Here is a 27,213-nt window from a genome sequence, read left to right as displayed (position 1 = left end):
TGGTTCAAGAGGCTTTGACAAGAAGTAGTCAAGGCCATTTTGGATTGGCCAATGTGAGAGTAGACCAAAGGAGGAGTCTTAGATTTGATGCTTTGAAAACGAAACACAGTTGAGTAGCAGGTAAGGACAGGTAAAGATTATTTATAGAAAGTAATTACTAAAATATATCAAATTTCAACAAATTAAATATAATAGGAATGCAGGATCAGGTGATGTGTTGCAGCTGTATGATGTGGGAAATGGTGCACCCCTGTTGTGGTTCCTGGTGTCCACATTTGAAGCAAGTGTTGGTTGTTCAGGAACTCAGCCTCAAAATTTGTGATCTGGAATCTGAGCTTCAAGCACAGTGGTTCTTCAGGCAGGGCTAGGGTCATGTGGGCACCGTGTTTCAGGAGGCAGATGTACCCAATAAATTAACTGCATTTAGTGGGCATCATGAGCTTGTTGGGTCAAAAGGGCCAGTTACCGTGCTGAAGCTCTAAATAAATAACATTAAGTAAACTACATTAAATGTGGTCAGTGGCCAGGGACAAGCAGGTGTGGCTGGTAGGAGGATCCAATAGGTAGTACTGGTGGAGCCTCAACAGTATTGGGGAAGAAGGGAGCTCATCTGATGAGGCAAGCTCCGCTTGAACTATGCTAGGACCAGAGCACCGGCAAATTGCATAACTTGGGCCGTGGATTGTCAAATTAACAACTTCAATTTTTAGGTGGAATCTACTTTAATTATACTGACCTTCACGATGAATTCAATCAGAATCAGTTTCAAGTTTATTATCACTAGCATATGTTATGCAATTTGTTGTTTTTGTGACAGAAATACAATGCAAAACATAAAATATTACTATAGGCTACAGTAAAAATAAATAAAAGTGCAAAAGAGGAATAGTGAGGTAGTGTTCATGGATTCATGGACTGTTCAGAAGTCTGATGGCAAAGGGGAAGAAGCTGTTCTTAAATTGTTGAGTGTAGGTCTTCACGCATCTGTATTTCCTCCCTGATAGTAGTAATAAGAATAGGGCATGTCCTGGTGGTGAGGATCCTTAATGATGGATGTCATCTTCTTGCGGCAACGTCTTCTGAGGATGTCCTTGATAGTGGGGAGACTTGTGCCTTTGATGGAGCTGTCATCAACCCATTGCAGCCTCTTTTGATCCTGTGCCTTGAAGCCTCCATATAGGCGATGATGCAACCAGTCAGAATGCTCCCCATTGTAGACATCTTCAGAGATTTTGGTGACAAGTCAAATCTTCTGAAACTCCCGATGAAGTATAGCTGCTGGTGTGCCTCCTTCATGATTGCATTAGTATGTTGGGCCAAGGATAGATCCTCTGAGATGTTGATGCCAAGGAACTTGAAGCTGCTCACCCTTTCCAGTGTTGGTCTCTCAATGAGGACTTCTGGTGTTCTTCCAATTTCCTCTTCCTATATTCTACAATCAACCCCAGCTTTTACAGCAGTATGGATAAAGCAATAAGGCATCCCATCAGCTTGTTCATGTACATTTTTCTAGGTGAAAGCCATATGAATAAATTCAGATGAAAAAAATCCAACATATTATTTGCATTCTCTTCCATTATGTAGAAACCTAATCCAGACATAATACTTAATAAAGGATAACATTTATCAAAATTCTCCTGTAATTTTCTGCATATGCATTTGCAATGCTTTTTGCTTGATGGAATAAAAGGAAAGATAACAACTAATTGTTGCAGGGCTGATTCATGCTGTCAACATCCTCTTTGATTACCTTATAACCTGATCTGGGTCAGACAGTAGACTGATTCCAACCCAGTGCCTTTCCAATTGATGACAAGGTGGTAATGAGGGACACAGTAAAGGTAACTATAAATTCTAATCAACATTTTGCTGTACTCTTCCCTATAGTCCCAAATGCTATCATTTTGAGAAATAATATTTAAAAATGTTTTAGCAAATCAATGACCACTTTATGATGAAATATTCAATCCTCATTTTATTTGAGATATATTTTAGAAAAATGACACAATAAATGAGACAGATTTACTATTACAACTACTTCATGAAGTTCACGTGATGGTTTTGGATAGACTTGGCACTTTTACTTGATCCCGTACCTTGAAGATGGTGGAGCTACTATGAAATGGGTGTATCTTCTCCCCAGTTAAACTACAGATTCTTTTGCAGCAACTCAATGGTTTGTACTCATTACGTTACAGTAAAGTTCCGATAGTCTACTCTCTGGTTATGGTGATCGAGGGTGGACATGGAGAGGATATTTCTAATACTGGAAGAACCTATGACCAGAGGACATAGCCTCATAATAGAATGTCCCTTTAGAACAGAGATGAGAAGGAAGTTCTTTAGTGGTGAATCTGTGAAATTAATTGCCACAGATGGCTGTACAGGCTAAGTCATTGGATATATTTCAAGCAGAGGTCGATAGATTCTTGATTAGTGTGAGTATCAAAGGTTACGGGAGAACACAGGAGAATGGGTTGTGAGAGAGTATTTATCAGCCATGATGGAATCAGATCACTTGGCTTTCCTTCTCCTGCCTGTATACAGGCAGGGGCTAAAGAGCAAACCTCCAGAGATGAGGACAACAAAGAGGTGGTCCCAGGAGACAGAGGAGCAGCTAGAGGATTGCTTTGAGCCAGAGGACTGGGCCACATTCGAGGACGCATCTGTGACCAAAAAAGTTACAAAAGCTTCAGGTATGACTTCCAGAAACCTGCATCGTGGCAACGTGGCAATTGCAGACTAAACCGGAATCAACGAAAGATGTTCGACAGTTGTGGCTGGGCTTGAATGCTATCACCTCTTACAAAGTTAAATCAAGTAACATAGGCGACAGCAAGGCTTAGGTTCCAGATGAGCTCGATGTTTTCTAAGCGCACTTTGACCGTCAAAACATGGATGAATGATCATGGGCTCCTATCATCCTCATTGATCCTATGATTCTAGTTTCTGAGGCCACTGTGTGAGCAGTCTTCAGGAGGGTGAACACATGGAAAGCATCCAGCCCAGACAGGATGCCTGACCATGTACTAAAGAACTGTGTTGATCAACTGGCTGGAGTGTTCACTGAGATCTTTAACCTCTCACTTCAGCAGTCTGAACTACTCACTTGCTTCAAGCAGGCTTCAATTACACTGGTACCCAAGAAGAGTATGGTGGCCAGCCTCAATGCAGAAGCAGTTACATTCACAGTAATGAAGTGTTTGAAGAGGGTGGCGATGAAACATATCAACCCCTGCCTGAGAAGTGACTTAGATCCACTCCAATTTGCCTACCAGAGTAACAGGTCCACAACAGAAGTCACCTTATTGGCTCTTCACTAAATCTTGGAACAATTAGATAGTAAAGATGCATACATCAGGATGCTCCTTATCAACTACAGCTCAGCACTCAATACCATCATCCCCTGAAAATTAATCAATAACTTCCTTTACCTTGACCTCAATACCTTCTTGTGCAATTGCATCCTGGATTTCCTTACTTTTAGACCCCAGTCAAAACATAGAAACATAGAAATATAGGTGCAGGAGTAGGCCATTTGGCCCTTCAAGCCTGAACTGCCATTTAGTATGATCATGGCTGATCATCCAACTCAGAACCCTGTACCTGCTTTCTCTCCATACTCCCGGGTCCCTTTAGCCACAAGGGCCATATCTAAATTCCTCTTAAATATAGCCAATGAACCGGCCTCAACTGTTTCTTGTGGCAGAGAATTCCACAGATTCACCACTCTCTGTGTGAAGAAGTTTTTCCTCATCTCTGTCCTAAAAGGCTTCCTCTTTATCCTTAAACTGTGACCCCTCGTTCTGGACTTCCCCAACATTGGAAACAATCTTCCTGCATCTAGCCTGTCCAATCCCTTTAGAATTTCATATTTTTCAATAAGATCCCCCCTCAATCTTCTAAATTCCAGTGAGTATAAGCCTAGTCGATCCAGTCTTTCTTCATACAAAAGTCCTGCCATCCCAGGAATCAATCTGGTGAACCTTCTCTGTACTCCCTCTATGGCAAGAATGTCTGTTCTCAGATTAGGGGACCAAAACTGCACACAATACTCTAGGTGCAGTCTCACCAAGGCCTTGTACAACTGCAGTAGAACCTCCCTGCTCCTGTACTCAACTCCTTTTGCTATGAATGCCAACATACCATTTGCCTTTTTCACCGCCTGCTGTACCTGCATGCCCACCTTCAATGACTGGTGTACAATGACACCCAGGTCTCGTTGCACCTCCCCTTTTCCTAATCGGCCACCGTTCAGATAATAATCTGTTTCCCTGTTCTTGCAACCAAAGTGGATAACCGCACATTTATCCACATTAAATTGCATCTGCCATGAATTTGCCCACTCACCTAACCTATCCAAGTCACCCTGCATCCTCTTAGTATCCTCCTCACAGCTAACACCGCAACCCAGCTTCATGTCATCTGCAAACTTGGAGATGCTGCATTTAATTCCCTCGTCTAAATCATTAATATATATTGTAAACAACTGGGGTCCCAGCACTGAGCCTTGCGGTACCCCACTAGTCACTGCCTGCCATTCTGAAAAGGTCCCGTTTACTCCCACTCTTTGCTTCCTGTCTGCCAACCAATTCTCTATCCACATCAATACCATACCCCCAATACCGTGTGCTTTAAGTTTGCACACTAATCTCCTGTGTGGGACCTTGTCAAAAGCCTTTTGAAAATCTAAATATACCACATCCACTGGCTTTCCCCTATCCACTCTACTAGTTACATCTTCAAAAAATTCTATAAGATTCGTCAGACATGATTTTCCTTTCACAAATCCATGCTGACTTTGTCCGATGATTTCACCTCTTTCCAAATGTGCTGTTATCACATCTTTGATAACTGACTCTAGCATTTTCCCCACCACCGATGTCAGGCTAACTGGTCTATAATTCCCCGGTTTCTCTCTCCTTCCTTAAAGTGGGGTTACATTAGTCACTCTCCAATCCTCAGGAACTAATCCAGAATCTAAGGAGTTTTGAAAAATTATCACTAATGCATCCACTATTTCTTGGGTTACTTCTTTAAGCACTCTGGGATGCAGACCATCTGGCCCTGGGGATTTATCTGCCTTTAATCCCTTCAATTTACCTAACACCACTTCCCTAATAACATGTATTTCCCTCAGTTCCTCCATCTCACTAGACCCACGGTCCCTTACTATTTCTGGAAGATTATTTATGTCCTCCTTAGTGAAGACAGAACCGAAGTAGTTATTCAATTGGTCTGCCATGTCTTTGTTCCCTATGATCAATTCACCTATTTCTGACTGTAAAGGACCTACATTTGTCTTGACTAATCTTTTTCTTTTCACATATCTATAAAAGCTTTTACAGTCAGTTTTTATGTTCCCTGCCAGCTTTCTCTCATCATCTTTTTTTCCTTTCCTAATTAAGCCCTTTGTCCTCCTCTGGTGGTCTCTGAATTTCTCCCAGTCCTCAGGTGTGCCGCTTTTTTTTGCTAATTTATATGTTTCTTCTTTGGACTTGATACTATCCTTAATTTCCCTTGTCAGCCACGGGTGCATTACCTTCCCTGGTTTATTCTTTTGCCAAACTGGGATGAACAACTGTTGTAGTTCTTCAATGCGATCTTTAAATGTTTGCAATTGCATATCCACCGTCAACCCTTTAAGTATCATTTGCCAGTCTATCTTAGCTAATTCACGTCTCATACCTTCAAAGTTACCCTTCTTTAAGTTCAGAACCTTTGTCTCTGAATTACCTATGTCACTCTCCATCTTAATGAAGAATTCCACCATACTATGGTCACTCTTACCCAAGGGGCCTCGCACGACAAGATTGCTAACTAACCCTTCCTCATTGCTCAATACCCAATTTAGAATGGCCTGCTCTCTAGTTGGTTCCTCGACATGTTGGTTCAGAAAACCATCCCCCATACATTCCAAGAAATCCTCTTCCTTAGCACCCTTACCAATTTGGTTCACTCAATCTATATGCAGATTGAAGTCACCCATTATAACTACTGTTCCTTTATTGCACGCATTTCTAATTTCCTGTTTAATGCCATCCCCAATCTCATTACTACTGTTAGGTGGGCTGTACACAACTCCCACCAGTGTTTTCTGCCCCTTAGTGTTATGCAACTCTACCCATATCGATTCCACATCCTCCAGGCTAATGTCCTTCCTTTCTATTGCATTAATCTCCTCTCTAACCAGCAATGCTACCCTACTTCCTTTTCTTTTCTGTCAGCTTGGTTTGGCAACAATATCTCCTCCTCCAAGATCTCCATCGGCACAGGTGGATCCCTGCTGTGTTCTTAAACCCCCTGCTTGACTTGCTTTACACTTATGACTGTGTCGGTAAGTACTGCTTCTATGCCTTATTCAAGTTTGCCTCATCAGCATTGTCATAGGCCGGATCAAAGGTGGTGGTGAATCAACAAATAGGAGGGATTTTGAGAGTCTGTCTGAATGGTGCCATAACAACAAACTCTTACTCAATATCAGCATGATCAATGAGCTGATTATTGATTTCAGGAGAAGGAAACTAGAGGTGCATGAGCCAATCCTCATTGGAGGACAAAGAAAGCATGGCAGCACCTCTATTTCTTGAGGAGTCTGCAAAGATTTGGCATCTCATGTAAAACTTTGCCAAACCTCTAACGATCTGTAGTATAGAGTATATTGACTGATGCCATCTAAGCCTACTATGGAAACACCAGTGCCCTTGAACAGAAAATCCTACAAAAATGTAGTGGATACTGCCCAGCCCATCAGGGGTATAGCCCTCCCCACCGTTAAGCACATCTATACGAAATACTTTTGTCAAAAAGCAGTATCCATCATCAGAGAGCCCCACCACCCAGGACATGCTCTCTTTTCACTACTGCCATCAGGAAGAAGATACAGGAGCCTTGGTACTCACACCAGCTGTTTAGGAACAGTTATTACTCCTCACCCATCAGGCTCTTGAACCAAAGGGAATAATTTCTCTTAACTTCACTTGACCCATCATTGAATTGTTCCCACAACCCATGGACTCACTTTCAAGGATTCTTTATCTCATGTTCTTGATACTTATTGCTTATTTATTTATTTTTATTATTTCTTTCTTTTTGTATTTGCACAGTTTGTTGTCTTTTACACACTGGTTGAACACCCAAGTTGGTGCAGTTTTTCATTGATTTTCTTATGATGATTATTCTATAGATTTATTGAGTATGCCAGCAAGCAGGGCAGATTCAATTGGGCCGAAAGGCCTATCCCTGCTTCTATGTCTTAATATCTTATATTTTCTCAAGTTTCCAGGCGTTTGCCGTTTACATATGAAGGAATGAATGATATCTGTTACAATGTTCACTGATACATGTCATGTTGAATGACAGTCTGTTCTTAGCAGATGGGTTGACAACAAATTCAGCTAAACACTCTCAGTTTGTAAATGAGCAAATGACATCAGTCAGCACAGTAAGAAATGAAATATTGTGACTGTGAGTATCCCTCCAAGCAGGTTGAACCTAAGGTGACCTTTTCTGTCTTCTGATGCACTGACTCTACCTTTTATTATAGGAGGTATTTAGAAATGCCTTGGAATACACAAGCAAGCATTTAAGTTCTGTCATAGTGCATATACAAAATTGAATGTAAGATGTTCTGTCACCTCATTTCAGTGCAAAACAAATTGTATCAGTTGCTTTGCAGTCTGTCCTTTGGCAGCATTAATGGCAATGAACCAAAAATTTGACAAGGGCACAGCTCTTCGCTCAAAGGATTGTTTTAATTCATTAAAGGCGTTAGCAACTCATTTTACTCTTTGCCAAATTTTGTGTTTAAAGTTGTCTTGAATTCGTGTCGTTTCTCTTGTCTTCATCCACACCCAAGGTATGATCTATGTCATCCTTGCAATTTCTACCTATCATCTAGAAACTTCTAAATTTTTAATGCATCAGCAGATGAGATATATTAGCAGGGGTAGAAGACACCGCACAGAATTTTATTTGTTCCCTTGATGTTAGTTCTCATTCTTCCAAATTCCTGAGAGACAAGGGCACTCTACGCAATTCCCTTCCAAAGATAATCTTCTCGTCTCAAAAATCAATCTTAATGCAAATATATCCTTTCCCAGATGCAGAAGCATAGGAAAGATGCACTGGACTCCATCTGTGATCTCAATAACTACCCTAAAACTAGCACAAGTCTTCCTTTCATTAGAATTCCTCCTCACATGCAATGAAGGGAAACACTCTATCTTGCTTTCTCATTGGTTGCTGGTTTTTCAGTTTAACTCTGTGTTCCTTTAATCCTTTAATATTTCCTGATTATTAAAAAAATTCTCCCTACCAGAGCGAATATATCTCCATATTATATTTCACATTTTTAAACCACTAACATTACTGTCATTATTTTTTGTCCATTTTTTCCTGTATTTTGCATGGCTTACCCACACACTGACTTCTATTTTCTCAACAAACTTGAATAAATTACATTTGATTCCTGAAATAATTAATGAAGAGTGTAAATACGTTACCACCTAACCTATAATATGGAGCTATCACCCTTCTTCATTACTATAATTATTAAGAAATATTCATCATGAATTATTCAATACTGGGAGCCCATAGAATGATTGCACTCTCTGCCGTCTTATTCAGTTCCATGACAGACTATGGAATTGGTACCAAGTGAGAAAGAATGCATTTCAAAACTGCGGACTAAGGTTTAATCACTTCCATGATATTTTGTCTCCCTTGTTTAGGAGTTGGTGACTGCATGCCTATGCCAATAGAAATGAGTCAGGAGGAATTTCAGTTGACGTTGTGAGTTACATGTAGGTCACTTAGGCCAAGTTTTCCACCTCCACAATAGTAATAACTAAATTTGTCTCAGATTTACATAATAAACTCATAAATTACAACCATAAGGTTTACTAAAATTATCTTACTAATATATTTACTATATTACGACTTTGCTTGTTTATATTTTGGCCTATTCATATTCTTTTTAAACTGAGAAGTACATAGGGTTTGTGGTAAGTCATAGAGCCACAGAAGAGCACAGCACAGAAACAGGCCCTTTGGCCCATTGAGTCTATACTGACCATCAAACATTCATTTTTACACAAATCCTATCTAAGCCCATTATATTCTCACTCTCTTGTCCCTTCTCCTTCACGTAACCTCCTCCAGAAGTGCACAAGAGAGGTTAGAATAAGAGATACCTATTATAATATCTGATAATATACCCAGTGAGTCAGCCAGGATAAGATTAAAAATGAAGTAAATACTATGGCAGCTCAGAATTTCATTTTCCTAAAATTAGTGATATATGACATCAGTGCTAACGGGTCACTCTGGGCAAGACAATAATAGAGCCATATACTGCAGGGAAATGCCAGCAATTTACTGCACAAAAGCTCGTGTTGTCTCTTGTGGAGGCCAGGGAAATTTGGGATTCTGTACACGTGTGTGAACATGGAAGCTCTTAACCAACTGACAGCTGTTCACACAAAATGGTGGAGGAACTCAGCAGGCCAGGCAGCATCTATGGAAAAGAATATAGACGATGTTTTGGGCCAAGACCCTTTAGCAGGACTGGTGAAGGGTCTCGGCCCAAAACGTTGACTGTATTCTTTTCCATAAATGCTGCCTGGCCTCAGGGGCGTATCTACAGAAAATAGCGCCTATGGCAAGCACTGAAATTGCGCCCCTGTCCAAACATCTGACACCCATCTTTTAGATAACTTTGCCATACTATCAGCTCAAAAATACAAGTCAAGCTTGTTAATCTTTAGGTTAACAAATTATGGCACTACATGAAAATTATAACTGCACTTTCCTTGCTTTCACTGATGCAAATTGGTCTATGAAGTCAGTTTCTTCAGTTTCTTCTCTTTCTACACTCAGCAGAGCAAGATCACAGAGTCTGCCTTGACCCATTGAGGCTCTCAAATAAAAAAAGTATTAGTTTTAACTTGCTGAATGATTTCTCTCAGCTGGAGATGGAAACTGCGATGGTTAGCATTATCTGAGTATCAGTGCGAAGATTGGGAAGATGCTTTCATCTCCATACAGAACAATAAGTTCAAGAAGCTCTTCAGGTCTTGATATTTTTATGTTGACCTGCCTTGATAGCAATATTCTGCAATCCAGAATTTCTTCATATAGCTGCTGTCCATCACCATCAGAGCTGGACAATTCACCCAAATTTTCGCACTTCTTCTTTAGGTTGTTACTGTTGGCGCCTTAACACAGTCCGTCGACATCGAGAAAGAACCCAAACTTGACGTCAGCGTCGTGCAAACGCGCAGATCTTTCATCCATTTCTCTGTGAAGACAGTCGAGTGTTCCCTTCATGACTCTTTCCATTTCTTCCTTAGCTGTTAACCCAGTGTCTCTCGAGTTCTCAGCAGCCATTCGTTTCTTTAGTCTCTGATGCCTTTCAACTTTAATATTCCATTCTTGACAGAGACCGACTCCTGCTTCCAGTGACTCAATGACCAACACTTCTCTTTCATCATAAAAATGATCTTGAAAGGCTTTTAAATCCAGTGCAGCATTGTGGAAGTTCATGCTAGGATCCTACAGCCTCTTTTGAATACGGTCAATGCGACTGAGTCCTTTGTTCCAAAATCCTAGCTAAATCACTGGTCTCATTTTCATTGTCTATCATGTCCTGCAGAACCTGAAGTATCTCCTCAAGGTACTTGTTAATGGGCTTCACTGCTTCTGTCCTTGCACTCCACCTGGTTTGCGGACTCCAACTTAACAACCACAGGCACGGTGTTCTTAAGTTTTTCCGAGTGCTGTGTTGAATGAGAGAAAAACACATAGAGAGCTTCGATGGTTCCAAAAAACATGACCATCATAGTATCCTGTTTGGCTGCATGTACACCCGCCAAGTTGAGTGAGTGATTGTCGCAATTCACAAACACTGCCAGGTTGTTTTTCTCACTTATTCTTTGATGAACACCACTTCTGTGTCCAGCCATCACAGCAGCATTGTCACAGCACTGTGACCGACAATCTTGTAGTTCCATTTCATCCTTCTCTAGCTGTTTCAAGATGTCTTCAACCAAGCTCTCAGCATCCTTCTGCTTTATCTGGATAAAACCAAGGAAGGACTCTCTAACACAGACTGTTTTCCTCTCAAAATCAACTTTTAAGGGTCTCGGCCCGAAACGTCGACAGTGCTTCTCCTTATAGATGCTGCTCGGCCTGCTGTGTTCCACCAGCATTTTGTTCCACATATCTCACTACTTCTGACATCTGTTCATGGTGTGCCTGATCAGGAGTCCAGTCGAACATTAGACATAGTACTTGGCTTTACGAATGCTTCTCCGTAAACTCTGGTGAACAGTGGATGCCATCATGTGGATGCATTTGTTCTGGACACAGGGTGAAAGATAAGGTGTGGATCCAGGATGACTTTCCAAATGAGTGAGGTGTTCTTTTATGACAGGGTCAAAGATGACCAGTAGTTTCAGTAAGCCAAGGAAACTTCCCCACATTGAAGTTACTGTCTAGCTGAAGTGACACCCTGTATCCTCGCAAAGCCAGGTTCTGAGTCGCAAGGAATTTTATGCAGTGAAGGATTCTCGTCAAGGTATCATGCCACCTCTGCTTTTCCTTCTCAATCTGTGACTGAAATACCGTGTCAATAACTCCTCTGTTTACAGTTAATTTTTTTTTCCCATTTCTTTCCACTATGTGAAGCATTACCAACGATTCTTGGCATTTTCATGAACACTAATCCTTTCAGGTGCTTTCCACTTTCCTGCTCCAATGGGGATTGATGGTCTGACTGGGAATAGAGAAGAGAACAGATACAAAATACAGAGGGGAATAGATCAGACCAGCTATGAGTGAGTCACTTCCTCACCACAATCATTTCCCAATTTCCTCTTGAGCCACATCTTGTTCATTGAGCAGTTATTTGTTGGTAGGATAGGCCCCTCCCTGTTCCGGAAATACTTTGAACCCAGCTTTATTATTTCTGCTTTTAATGCGTCAGGCAGAATTGTTTTTCCAGTATCCTTGTCGAACTTCAGAAGTCCAATGTCATGTTGTTCAATCACTTCTGGTATGACAGTTTGAGGCCCTTTGACACCATCCAGTTCACTAGGTTCAGTGTCATCAGGTTCAATCTCGTCAGGTAAAATCTCATCAATAAACTCAACATCACCACCACCATCATCATCATCCCCCCCCGTCATGTTCACATTCTCTGTGGCAGCCTCACTCTTAATCTCATCATACTCGGATTTATCTCACTTGACTTCCTCCTTGGCTTGTGATGCAATTGTACTAGTAGTTGATCACCTTCGGGATGCTAACAAACTTGTAGCAGGTGCAGGTGACTCCACGGAATGTGTGAAACTACTTGTTCCGGGCTTTTCAAAGAAGGGCATGAAGAACTTGCTCGACTTCTTGGCTTCCTCCGCCTCCAACTTTCGTCTTTTCCGTCCTTTAGCTCCACTTTCCTTCTTTGTGAAGAAACGTTTCATGGTCTTCTTACACAATGCTCTGAAATAAGGCCATCCCAGTGCTTCTCACCCACGATAATAGAAGGCAGATCATACATATAAAGAAAATTCTTTTTTCACTATCCAAGGATGGCTTGTCTGACTTCATTAGAAACTGCTCAGTGGCTCCCCCCCCCCCACTTCAAGCGGCGCCCAGGGCACATGCCATACTTTAGATACGCCACTGCCTCACCTGCTGAGTTCTTCCAGCATTTTGAGTGTGTTGCTTGGATTTCCAACATCTGCAGATTTCTGACGAAGGGTCTCGGCCTGAAACATCGACAGTGCTTCTCTCTGTCGATGCTGCCTGGCCTGCTGTGTTCCACCAGCATTTTGTGTGTGTTATCTGCAGATTTTCTCTTGTTTGTGTCAGCTGTTCATCAGTGTTTTGCCAATAGTGCTCCAGCATCGAATGTTTAGCATGGGAACCCAATGTAACAACGATTTCCACCACTTACAATGGGAATCCACTCAGATGTCCACTGCCAGTGAGCATTTTGACACTAATTTCGATGGAGGAAAACAGCTACAAAGACTTGAGAATTTAGAGATTTTAGTGTTCATTTGACATTGATTAAGTTTATTTGAATATTTTAAAGTGTTTTGTGGTTTTTATTTGCTTTGCTCATTTTAATAACTTTTAGTAGCATAAGTTTCAATGGCTACGGAATGAAAATTTTAAAGCAACTGCAGATGGTAAAAATCTGACAAAAACAGAAAATGCTGAAAATACTCAGCAGGTCAAGAAGCATCTGCAGGATGAGAAGCAAAGTTAATGTTTCAGTTGAATATCATTTTCAAACCAGTTTTCTTTTCCCATAATAGTTTTGGAAAGCTTCTGATTCCTGTGACGCAATGTCTGTCAATTCCTTTTCAGCTATTTCCTGGCTGGAATAAGATTTAGATAAATGAAACACTCAGGTGGCTTAAAATGATTGCTGACTTCACTTGATAAATTTAATGTGAAGTTGTTTGCGATTTGACTTGCCAATTAACCAAGGTGCTAAATTGCTCTTGTAGGTCTGACTTAAATTACACAATGCCAAAGCATTAATAGACATACAACATCGTAATGAGGTGAGCACTGTCAATTCTTATCTATCCTCAGGAATCTGACATTTTTCTTTGAATTTCATTGACTGGCCAGCATTCAACTAAGAGGTCTTTAGGATAAATACTTGAAACTTCTCTGTGCTAGGAGAAGTGATTTGATGTCTCATTGATTCTGAGTACTATGATTAATTCTGGTCTTAGTTGTAACCAAATATGACAGTACTCTAATTTCTCTATTTCAAACAATATTTCAGAGGTAACTGGCAGTGCCATGGCAAGCTACAATAGTGCTAGGAAGTTTGTGAACTCTGCAGCTTGAGCATATATACATTAAGAAAGAGGACGTGCTGGAGCTTTTGGAAAGCATCAAGTTGGATAAGTCTCCGGGACTGGACGAGATGTACCCCAGGCTACTGTGGGAGGCAAGGGAGGAGATTTCTGATCCTTTGGCAATGATGTTTGCATCTTCAATGAAGATGGGAGAGGTTCCGGAGGATTGGAGAGTTGCAGATGCTGTTCCCTTATTCAAGAAAGGGAGTAGAGATAGCTCAGGAAATTATAGATCTGTTAGTCTTACTTCATTGGTTGGTAAGTTGATGAAGATCCTGACAGGCAGAATTCATGAACATTTAGAGAGGCATAATATGATTAGGAATAGTCAGCATGGTTTTGTCAAAGGCAAGTCATGCCTTATAAGCCTGATTGAACTTCTTGAGGATGTGACTAAACACGTTGATGAAGGCAGAACAGTAGATGTAGTGTATATGGATTTAAGCAAAACATTTGATAAGGTACCCCATGCAAGGCTTATTGAGAGAGTAAGGAGGCATGGGACCCAAGGGGACCAGAATTGGATTGCCCACAGAAGGCAAAGAGTGGTTGTATTCTGCATGGAGATTGGTGACCAATGGTGTGCCTCAGGGATCTGTTCTGGGACCCCTCCTCGTGATTTTTTTATAAATGACCTGGATGAGGAAGTGGAGTGATGGGCGATGACACAAAAGTTGATGCTGCCCGACCTGCTGAGTTCATCCAGCTTGTTTGTACGTGTTGATTTGACCACTGCATCTGCAGTGTACTTTGTGTTTACAGTTTTAAGGTGCTTCGAAGTAGGTAGAGAGGAGCTGTCGGGGGTAATTCTTTTACACAGAAAGTGTTGAGTGCATGGAATGGGCTGCCAGCGACGGTGGTGGAGGTGGATACCATAGGGTCTTTTAAGAGACTCCTGTACATACAGCTCAGGGAAATAGAGGGCCATGGGCAGCCCTAGGTAATTTCTAAAGTAACTACACTATTGTGGGATAAAGGGCCTGTATTGTGTTGTAGGTTTTCTATGTTTTTAACCAATCAATCATTTAGTTCTATATTGTAACTGGGATCATAAAGGACCTACAAACAGGATGATACCAGACTTTTTTTTCTATTTTGCATTGGTATTTATGATGACCTGAGATGCTCATTGTTATAAAAGTAAATGGCCACCTTTGTTATTTCTTTTGATTCTGGTGGTACTTTATTTGCCAAGGAAGAATGAATCATATGGTACACCAACTCTTCACGGTTCATCATGAGAAAAGCAGAGTCAGATATTGTCCAGTGTCTGTGTTCCAATGTTAAATGTGTCATATGCGATATGTTCTAACAAAATGGTTCATCTAAACTATTGTCACAGCAAAGATAATTACAGCTATAATATCTTTAAAGTTTTTCAAAATATTAATTTAATTTGCTTATGTGGCTGTTCCAGTAATCCGCTGACTTTAATTAATAATTCAGAGTGCATAAGTTCAATTTCAATTTACTGATTTGAGGAATGAATAAAACAAAATCTGGAAAGATCACGTATATATCTGATTGTCACAGAAGCAGAACTACACTGGTTTACAGAAGTGCTTCATTGCAGGGAAACTGCTGGCTTTACCAGCCCACACTAATCTGGACTCCTAATTGTCCAAAGTAACAGTCAGAGGAAGAGCACTCTTGTCCTCATGGTGTGAAAGGGAATAAACACTGGCCTTACCACCCTGGCTCTGATGTTATGAATGAATTTGAGAATTTGTAAATTGTAAATCTGTGACAAGACCATGCAGATTCAAGATCTGGCCTGAAAATACATTGTTTTTATTTTGAACCAATGTACATAAATTGAAATGGCTGCATCTCTTTGTTTTAATAATAACTGAAATACTACTGAATTAAAGCAAATACAGAATGTTTATTAAAATGAGAGATTACATTTCTTCACAGAGACTGTAGGGCAAATGATAGAAAACTGAAATAATCATAAAATCATAAGCTTTGCAAGATGGCACTGATGACCAATGGTGACATTTTTCATACGGCTCAAAAAACTAATAGACAAACTAATAGATATAATTCACTGCATCAAGGCCTGACAGTGGAAGCTAAACTCATGCCCGGCTCCATTACTAAATGCTGATTGAAGCATCGAGCAAGATTAAAATAGTTGAGGCTGAGAGCGGAAAAAGAGCAGGCGTTCAGCATTTGTCTGGACTCTCTTTTATCCTGCTACTACCTTTGGGCAGGATATACAGGAGTCTTGGGTCCTACGCTGCCAGACTCAGGGGCAGTGGTTGCTCTACAGCCACTGGGGTCCTGGATGGGCTTTACTCACCTCAGCACTGAACTGGCTCTGTAATTGTGGATCGATTTACTTACAGGGACTGAGCAGTTCATATTCCATGTTATTTGTTTACTTTTTTTTACTATTTGCAATATTTGTCTTCCTTTGCACATTATAGATGCAGCGGTATTTCTCGCGTGTTTGTGTTGTTTTGTGAATTTTACTGTTTCTTTGTTTTGAGTAGCTGCAAGAAGTTGACTCTCAACGTTGTATATAGGAAACATACTCTGAAGATGAAACCATTTTGTCTACTTAGTCCATGCAGTCTTCCAAAAGAACGATCTGTTCATTTTCATTCCCCCGATCTTCACCATAAAAAAAATCTTTTCCACAAGTATCTTTGCAATTCCCTTTGGAAAGGCCCATTTGGTTTTATTTCCACTTGTCACACAGATCATCCCCACATTCTGCGTAAAAAAAAACTTTATAAATTATCTATGAAATTTGCCTTTCTTCTATTCCCTGGTCTTTGAGTCCACTGCTAATAGGAAGTACTTCTCTCTGTCTACTTGAAAACTCATTTTTAAAAATAATGAAGGGAAATTGAGTAGCAGATGCCTTCAGAGTGTATTAAATGTTTGAAACATACCTGCCATAGCATGCATATGTAAAGAGACCAAAAATGAACACAATACTCCAGATAAACCATATTCACTAGTTCACCATCATCTACTCAACAAAATATAAGCTTAAGTAACTCCAGTGGATTCATCAAACATGATTTTTCTTGCACAAATTTTATGATGACTGTGCTCAAATATTTTCTGTATTATTTTTAAATGTATTAATATTTATTTCTTTGTTATAGATTCCAATATAAAAACAGAACTTCTGGAAACCATGTTCTGATAGAATGATAACCCTCTGTTGATACTGCTTGATCTGCTAAGTATTTCTAGCATTTTCTCCTTTTTTATATATAAAGCCTATTTCTTATGACCAGAATAGGTTTAAACTCAGAAGTATTTCACATCTTTGGAAAATAATATCTGTTAAATTCTGTTAACTTTTTGGATTTAATGACATCCAGTAATTTACAAGATAATTGTTATTTGATTTGCTGTTTAGATGTCAAATATTTTATGAATTATTAGCATTCAGCAATCTTAAAATTATATAATTATGAAGCAGTTTTGAAGATGATAAACATATTAAAGGAGACAAGAAGAGCACAATGCACGGGGAGGGGACCCTCCTGGAAATGTTATAGTTCTAATCTTGCATTAAAGTGGGATCCTGCATCTCTGTATTAGCTAGAACTACGTGTGTGCAATGAAACAATAGTTACCATAGAGAAATATCACATACTATGAGCTAATTTGAAGTTGTGTAACTATTTTGGACAAATATGATGCAAGTTACCAAACATCAAGATCCCAACAACAATTCGATTACTGCAGTAGAATGAAATAACACAACTAAACCAGATACCCACCATTCACTTCAATTACAGCTATTCTTCAAATTACTCCATTTAAAATTTCCCAACCTAATTATTGGGATAAAATACTGCTGACATAAATTGCAAGTGATGGCTTAATTTTCCACAGATAATCTCGCTGATTTTTCTCAAATCCCCAAGTACATTACAAATACAGGGAAAAAGATGTTTAATACAATTAATTGCAACTCTAGGTATTGTGTGAGCTGTAAGGAAGATCAGTAATTTCTTTATCAGTGTTGATGACAACTTCCAGACTAAATTTACCTGAAATACCTGCTTCAGTATGACAGAGCCTGGGGTGAGCAACATAGGACCTGTTACTATGTGCTTTTTGATAAGCATCTTAAATTGAGCCTTGCAGCACCATATCATCTTAGTCTAGCATACAATTTTCTTAATTTATAATATTATCTTCAGGGCCTAAATTCATTTATTCTTGTGGAATTTCAATTGGAAAAGGTGTGGCTTAACCCAGATGCTGTTGTGACAGTAAATGTTATTATCAGGATTAATGAACTTAATGAAGAGATGTGAATTTGTATTCCAACTTCTAAATTATTCATCAGCTTTTGCATTTAAAAAATATTGAATAAACACTACAGCTGCTGAACAAAACTGTAATTCTAGTGCTCAAAGAGTTAATAAATCAAATGTTCTGTGGTTTATGTATCATTTAAATTATCAGGATTGCAGGATACAACTAATAAATAAACGATGGGACTATTAATTAAAAGTAATGCGTTTTTTGCTCTTTTTCTGGCAATTTAAGGATATCCCACACTTGCTATTTGGTCACAGGGGGAATCAAGGCAGAAGCTTCTAGGAATGTTTTGTGTTCATCCAACCAAGAATATGTTAATGTACACTGCCCCATTACTGCACATCAGCATCATGAATAAGCAGCAACGCAAGCAAGGACCATACACTTAGCATCCTCTGATAACATATTTAATGACAGATTGATGGTAGATTTGCAAATGCAAACTGGCATCATTGTCACTAACTTCAGTTTTATTCCTGCTACGCAAGCATATTTATGTGCATAATTTGATTCCTCTGCTGTGCCATTAGTAGGTTTTAATATTAACAATACACTAAAGGATAAAGCAAAAGTTGCAGGGATGTTTTGAATTCACTCGGCCAAACACAATGAGAAATGATGACAACAATTTTCGGACTGCAAAGTGGTTTAGAAGATGAAAGGGATTAGGAAGCAAATCGGAACTTATTAAGGAAGATAAGGTTATATCAAGTTGAGGAAAAATTGAATACAAGAAATAATGTCAGCCAAGTGACTGGTTAGTGTTGGCTTGGAATGATTCAATCTCATATCCCACTGTATTTGGAGAAAGATGGCTGAATACTATGATAAAGCTGATGACTTGTTTGTCACACAGCACTGCAATGATATAATCAGAAAGAAACCTACAATGAATACAAGCTTCAATTCTGTGATTCTATGAAAAGTAGAAGAGGGCAAGCAGGCAGAATAGAAATGCGTTGGGACTACCAGTGGACTGGACTGAATTTGATGAAGTAAGTATTTGTTCCTTAGTTATCTGGACTCCCGATATAAATAAAATCTGCAAAGATTTCACGATTTATGGGAAAACATGGCTAGTTCGCTTCCTTTGCAGGGTCAATACATGTCAAAAAAGAGCCACTTTATCTTGCATTGCCAAAAAAAAACTTCACAGGAATGTCTACAGGTAATGGTGAAAGTACAGTAGTTGAGAAAATTGCAATGTTTCACTGAGGCTGAATTTAGACTTATGATTCCATCTTCCAGTAATTTTGTTTCTGTGTTCTTAATATTATACACCATGTCCCATGTTTCTCTACCTCTGGCCACAGTACGTAAGCAGTTATAGTACATGGAGAGTGTTTTGCCCTAGCAATCTTTAAAGATATTGACTGAGGATGCAATTCTCACCTTTGCTCTGAAAACAAGAGGACAATAACACAGATACACCACTGTTTCTTAGAAAGACAGCAGGCACGTTGGGCATTCTACTAGTCCCAAGAACTTGCAGACCACAAACAGTGATTTTCAGAAAGAGGTATCGGGTAAAATAATACCAAAAAATAAGGAGGTACAAGTAGAGACAAAGGACATAAAGTTGATGGAGAATAGTAAGCACCAAGAGGGATTGTTATCCTGATTTCAGATGCAAACTGATGGAATAGTACAAGAAGTGATGTTGTTTCTCTATGGTTTTTGTGAGGACTTTGCACTGATTATCACTGCTGTACTGCAGGCAGGGACTTGCTCAAAAGCAGAGTACCATAATTGATCTTCATAAGTTTTACAGAATAGCAAAAGTAACCATGGACGAAGACAGGCTGTTGGGACTTTGGAGATCTAGTCAAAAAATAGGGTTGATTTCAAGTGGATAAACTTGCAGTCTGTTTAGAAAAGGTGTTGCAGTGCTTCCATGATTCTGAATATTTTGATATATCTAAGGTAAAACATGCTGAGCTGACATGTGTGGCATGCAGTGTTGTGATTCCAAATGGCAGCAAGTGTGGCTCGATTTGGTCTTACTGCAGTCAGACCACACACAGATTTTAGCAGCTTTCTGTGAGCGTGCACTCACAGTCAGATTTGATGCACTGAATTGATGCAGGGCAAGTGGGTCACTTCTCACTATATTATTCTCGGAGTTCTCAGCACCCTTGCATTATTAGCTTCAAATTTACAACTCATGTTTTAAGTATTAGTTATTTACTTTTTTTTTGTATTTGCACACTATTTGTCTTCTTTTGCACAGCCTTTTTGGTGTAGTTTTTCACTGATACTATTGTATTTCTTTATTCTACTGTGAATGTCTGCAAGAAAATGAATCTCAGGTTAGTATCTGGTGACATGCAATATACATACTTAGATAACAAATTCACTCTAAGCTTTCAACTTTGAAATTTTGTGTTGAACTCTCCACCTCATAGCCGAAAGCTCATCCCAATTTGCTCAATGGTTGATGCTTATCACAGTTCTAATAGTTTCATTCTTCTCATTATTATGATCTTGAATGAGTGAAAAAGGATCCATCACTTTGGGAATTAAATTTCTTTCTACACAAAGTTCCTTTCATGAACACCAATCATTGCATCATGGTGGAAAGGCCTCTTTTACAAAAAATGCTCCGTTTTATTAATAACTTATTTATAAAGCACTTTTCATACAAATGATGTAGTTCGAAGTGTTTAAAATAGGATAAAGTGCAAACATGTAAAAGGAAGTCCATCTTCATAAGTATCTTCTTAAGTAGCCCCTTGGAGTTGATGAAAGCTTGCTTCAAATCATTTTTACTGTCCATCATGTAATCTCTTGCGTGATAGAGCTTGAAATAAACTGTTTGCCTTGGGTATCTGTTGATAGGAAAACAAGTGGATGCTGGTATTGGCTTATTTCTCCTGTCGGCAGACCTTGAAGATTTTTGCAGCAAATTCTCCAAAGAACATTATTTTTAAATAATCTGGAGCTCAGAGCCATGTCAAACTAATTTGACTTTATTCTTACAATCCCAGTTACTTTGAAATAACAGTTATTTGCCAATCTTGGTTGGTCAGATATAACAGGTTTCCAATGGAATATAGTTTGAAGCTCTCGTCCCTCGACTTTGAGAGTTTTTGACTACTCTTAAATAGTCAAAAAATGCCTGGCATGAAAAAGTAGTCAGGCCCGGACTCTCTTTCCCTTTGTATCTTTCTTATGATCACTCCAGTGAGCTCAAATTTCACAAATCTTGTTAAATTTCACATTTCACAAGTGTTCTCAATGTATTTTCTATACCCACTGTTGGACTCTGTCTAACCATTGCTTGCCATCATGAGAGTGAACAGGCAATTTGATGTGGAGTTAGAAACACAATCAGATTTACAAAACCTGTGGCAGGGGTTCCATGACATGACTTCTATATGGCAAAACGTTACAGCATAAAGGCTGTGATGCTTCAATCCCTGATGAGCTCAATGTCTATTATGCATGTTTTGAAAGAGACAATAAGACAACACCTGTGCGATTCCCCACAACATCTGGCAACCCTGTGATCTCTGTCTCAGAAGTCAATGTCAGGACATCCTTCAAGAAGTTAGACCATAAGACATAGGAGCAGAATTAGACCATTCAGCCCATTGAATCTGCTCTGCCATTTTATCATGGCTAATCCAGGATCCCATTCAACCCCATACACCTGCCCTCTCACCATATCCCTTGATGCCCCAACCAATATGGAACCTATCAACTTCTGCTTTGAATATATCCACGGACTTGGCCTCCACTGGCAAAGCATTCCACAGATTCACCATCCTTTGGCTAAAAAAATTCCTCCTTACTTCTCTTCTGAAAGGTCGCCCCCTCAATTTTGAGGCTGTGCCCTTTAGTTCTGGATACCCCCACCAGAGCAAACGTTCTCTCCAAATCCACCTTAGCTAGACATTTCAACATTCCGTATGTTTTGATGAGATCCCCATACATTCTTCTAAATTCCAGTGAGTACAGGCACAAAGCTGCCAGACGCTCCTCATATGTTAACCCCTTCATTCCCAGAATCATCCTCGTGAATCTCCTCTGGACTCTCTCCAATGACAGTACATTGTTTCTGAGGGAAGAGGCCTGAAACTATTGACAATACTCCAAGTGCATCCTGACCAGCATCTTATAAAGCTTCAGCATCATCTCCTTGTCTTTATATTCTGTTGCCCTTGAAATAAATGCTAACATTTCACTTACCTTCTTTACCACAGACTCAACCTGTGTATTAACCTTCTGAGGGTCTTGCAAGATGACTCCTAAATCACTTTGCTCCTCTGCTGTTTTAATTTTCTCCCCATTTTGATAACAGTTTGCACTATTGTTCCTTTTACCAAAATGCATTATACATTTCCCAACACTGTATTCCATCTGCCACTTGTTTGCCCAGTCTTCCATCTTGTTTAAGTCCTGCTGCAATCGTATTGTTTCTTCAGCATTACCTACCCCTCCACCCACCTTCATATCATTTGCAAACTTTGCCACAAAGCCATCAATTCCATTACCTAAATCATTGACAAGCATTGTGAAAAGTAGCGGTTCCAATATTCAATATTGATCCGTGAGGAACACCATTAGTCACTGGCATCCAACCAGAAAGGGACCCGTTTATTCCCATTTGCTGTTTCCTGCCTGTCAGCCATTCTTCTATCCATGCCAGAGTATTTCGATAGGATTTTATCTTGCTAAGCAGCCTCATGTGAGGTACCTTATCAAATGCCTTTTGAAAGTCTAAGTAAATGATGTCCACTGCCTCTCCTTTGTCCACCCTGCTTGTAACTCCCTCGAAATCTAACAGATTTGTCAGGCAAAATTTTCTTTTACGGAAACCATGTTGACTTTGCCTTGCTTTATCATTAGTCTCCATGTACCCCATAAACTCATTCTTAATAATGGACTCTAACACTTTCCCAACCTCTGAGATTAGGCTAACTAGCCTATAATTTCAACACGAATGAATCTGCAGATGCTGGAAATAAATAAAAACACAATATGCTGGCAGAACTCAGCAGGCCAGACAGCATCTATGGGAGGAGATAGTGACGACGTTTCAGGCCAAAACCCTTCATCAGGACTCCTTGACTCCTGATGAAGGGTTTCAGCCCTGTGGTAAACTATGAATACCTGTCTGGACACGCCCCTCTGCTGACTGCTCCTGTGGCTCCTCCCACAAGCCCCTGTATAAAGGCGATTGGAGGCACTGCTGCCCCCTCAGTCTCCGAGATGTTGTGCTCCATTCTGCTGCTAATAAAAGCCTATCGTTTGCCTCCCGTCTCCGAGAGTTATTGATGGTGCATCAATTTTATTAGCAGCAATTTTAAAACATGGAGAGCATTTTACGACCTGACAGATTGGATATTGACCCTCAATCTCCAGAAGCCAGCATCGCTTTTGAACTCTGGCTTGCATGCTTCCAATTGTACCTAGAGGAGATTCGTGTGACCGAGCCTGCAACGATGCACAAGATTTTCCTCTCTGGGGTCAGTCCGTGGGTCTACTCCCTGATCAGGGACCTGCCGACCTACCAAGGGGCACTGGATTCCCTCAAAAGACAATACCCGCGGCCGGTGAACACCATCTATGCAAGACATTGCTTAGCGACATGGCGGCAGCGGGCCGGAGAGTCGAACGCTGAGTTTGTCTGAGCCCTACAGACACGCATGCAGGCCTGTGACTGCAGGAGACTGACGGTGGAACACCATGCAGAGCTGCTGGTAAGGGACACCTTCGTTACGGGGATCAGGTCAATGTACGGGCGTCAGCGGCTGCTGGAACACGCCGATCTTACCTTACATTCGGCGATTGAGCTGGCCGACATGCTGGAGGCCGCTCTACACAATCTCCCGCCGGCCCCGTGGACGCTGCAGACCCTGCAACCCTCCGGCAAATCAACCTCGGCTGCTGCCAGTCGCGAGTCCGTGAAGTCCCCACAACCCATCGGCGTATCGACCATGGCTCATGCCAGTCGCAAGTCCCTGCAGTGTTACTTCTGCGGACTCAAAAAGCACCCCCAAAAACGCTGCCCGGCCCGAGAAGCTACCTGCTCCAGCTGTGGAAAGAAGTGCCACATCGCCAAGGCCTATAAGTCTAAACCACAAGTGGGGTCGAGCAGCGCCGTGTGCGAGGCATGGGGGTTGCCATCTTGGTCGCTGCCATCTTGCCTGCCTGCCTCGTGTGAGGCATGGGGGCGGCCACCTTGGTCACCGCCATTTTGCTTGTCCACCACCTGTGAGGCATGAGGGCGGCCATCTTTGTTGGCGCCACCTCGCCCCGCCCCCGACCCACAAGTGCTTACCGGGCACCAAGACAGCGATGCAACTCTGGCTTCCATGACCCTCGACCAAAGCGCTTCACACCAGCTCGCAAGGTCAATGATGGAGATGCTGGTGGAGGGGCACAGGACTAGCTGCCTGTTTGACACAGGCAGCACTGAGAGTTTTATTAACCCAGACACAGTGCAACGCTACGGACTCGTGACACAGCCGGTAAGCCACAAGGTCACCATGGCTTCTGGATCACATTCCTCAGACACCCGGCAGGGTTGTGTAGTGACAGTGGTGGTGCAGGGCACAGAATATCGAGACTTTGCGTTACTGGTCATGCCTCAACTGTGTGCCCCTGTGCTATTGGGGCTTGACTTCCAGAGCCACCTGAGAAGTGTGACAATGGAGTATGATGGGCCCCTCCCACCAATCACTGTCAGAAATCCTCAGTTTTGTGGGACTTTGTCATATACCCCGCTACTGACCACACACACACACCGACCCGCGTATCCCACCCAGCACCATGCCAACGGCCGCGCTACTGACACTACCTGCAGCCTCTCCGCCCTCAAGATCCCTCCCCCACTGCTGTTTGCCAACCTGACCCCCGACTGTAAACCTGTGGCAACTAAAAGCAGGAGGTACAGCACGGGGGACAGGGCCTTCATTAAGTCGGAGGTGCAGCGGCTGCTCAGGGAGGGGATCATTGAGCCGAGCACAAGTCCTTGGAGGGTCCAGGTGGTCATTGTTCGGACCGGGCAGAAAAATAGGATGGTCATGGACTATAGCCAGACCATCAATAGGTTCACGCAGCTTGACGCGTACCCCCTACCCCGCATCACGGATTTGGTCAATCAGATAGCTCAGTACAAGGTGTACTCAACCATAGACCTAAAATCCGCTTACCATCAGCTCCCCATCCGCCTGGAGGACCGCCCCTACACCGCCTTCGAGACGGGCGGCAGGCTCTATCACTTCCTGCGCGTACCCTTCGGTGTCATGAATGGTGTCTCTGTCTTCCAGAGGGAAATGGACTGGATGATGGACCAGTGCCAACTGAAGGACACGTTCCCATATCTGGATAACATCACCATCTGGCAGGATCACGACACAAACCTCCAACAATTTTTCCAAGTGGCCAAAGCTCTTAACCTTACCTATAACAGGGACAAGTGTGTGTTCGGAACCACCTGACTTGCTATCCTTGGGTATGTTGTGGAGAACGGGGTCATTGGCCCTGACCCCGACCGTATGAGCCCCCTGTTGGAACTCCCTCTTCCCACTGCCCTCAGAGCCCTCAAACAGTGCCTGGGCTTCTTTTCCTATTACGCCCAATGGGTCCATTACTACGCAGAGAAGGCCCGCCCCCTGATCAAGTCTACCACATTTCCCCTCTCAGCCGAGGCCTGCGCGGCCTTCAGCCACATTAAAGGGGACATTGCCAAAGCAACGATGTATGCGGTGGACGAGACCATTCCCTTTCAAGTAGAGAGTGATGCCTCCGACTTCGCGGTGGCTGCTACCCTCGATCAGGCAGGAAGGCCGGTAGCATTGTTCTCTCGTACCCTTCAGGGCCCTGAAATTTGGCACTCCGCGGTGGGAGAAAGAAGCCCAGGCCATAGTGGAAGCTATTAGGCACTGGCAAAAGGTTCAACTTGCTGACTGACCAGCACTCAGTTGCGTTCATGTTCAGCAACCAAAAGCGGGGCAAAATCAAAAAGGATAAAATTTTGAAGTGGAGAATATAACTCTCCACCTACAACTATGATATCCTGTACCGGCCTGGAAGGCTGAATGAGCCCCTGATGCCCTATCCCGGGGAGCGTGTGCCAGGGCGCAGCTCGAACGACTATACACCCTCCATGCAGATCTTTGCCACCCAGGGGGGGTCACCCGATTTTACCATTTCGTAAAAGCCCAGAACCTGCCTTACTCCCTTGAGGAAATCAGGACGATGACCAGGGACTGTCAAGTCTGCGCTGAGTGCAAACTGCACTTCTACCGTCCTGAAAAGGCACAACTTATCAAGGCCACCCGCCCCTTTGAGTGACTGAGTGTCGACTTTAAGGCCCCCCCTTCCCTCCACCTAACGTAATGTCTACTTTCTCAACATAATCGACGAGTACTTGTGGTTCCCCTTTGCCATCCCCTGCCCCGACACCACTGCCAAGTCCATCATAAAAGCCCTGTGCCAGCTCTTCACTCTGTTCGGATATCCCTGCTACATCCACAGTGATAGAGAATCCTCATTTATGAGTGACGAGCTGCACCAGTACTTGCTGGCTAGGGGTATTGCTACTAGTAGGACCACGAGCTATAATCCCTGGGGGAATGGACAGGTGGAGAGGGAGAATGCCACTGTGTGGAAGGCCACACTCTTAGCCCTTAGGTCAAAGGGATTGCCGGTCTCTTGCTGGCAGGGGGTCCTCCCCGCAGCACTCCACTCTATCCGCTCCCTGTTATGAACGTCCACCAATGCCACCCCTCATGAGTGACTCTTTTCTTTCCCCAGGAAGTCTGCCACTGGGACCACCCTACCGGCTTGGCTGATGTCCCCAGGGCCAGTGCTGCTCCGGAAACATGCAAGGAGCAATAAATACTCCCCGATGGTCGAGAGGGTTCACCTACTTCATGCGAACCCCCAGTATGCCTACGTCGTCTTACCTGATGGGCGGGAGGACACGGTCTCCGTCCACGACCTTGTGCCCGCAGGAGCATCAGACCCCTATCCCAAACACTCCACGGTGACTATGAACATCGTACCCACCGAGGTGTATACC

The 27,213-nt window shown here is 42.0% G+C and overlaps 1 protein-coding gene across 6 annotated transcripts in view; it reads right to left on the bottom strand.

Annotated features, from left to right (window-relative positions):
- The window catches only part of LOC132399757 (teashirt homolog 2), a 531,261-nt gene that overhangs the window by 149,209 nt on the left and 354,839 nt on the right, over positions 1-27,213 (bottom strand). Inside the window, exon 3 of one of the 6 annotated variants that reach the window (XM_059980468.1) lies at positions 15,763-21,007. The exons of 4 other annotated variants lie outside the window; for them this stretch is intronic. The gene's annotated coding sequence lies outside the window, so the exon portion shown is untranslated. Of the gene's footprint in view, positions 1-15,762; positions 21,008-27,213 lie in introns of those variants that run through there. One more of the 6 variants, XM_059980471.1, reaches the window with a different exon arrangement.

The sequence above is a fragment of the Hypanus sabinus genome, chromosome 9 (genome assembly GCF_030144855.1).
Source record: "Hypanus sabinus isolate sHypSab1 chromosome 9, sHypSab1.hap1, whole genome shotgun sequence".
Classification (NCBI taxonomy): Eukaryota; Metazoa; Chordata; class Chondrichthyes; order Myliobatiformes; family Dasyatidae; genus Hypanus; species Hypanus sabinus.
Note: the sequence above shows the minus strand (reverse complement) of the source record. Positions and strands in the feature narration are given on the sequence as shown.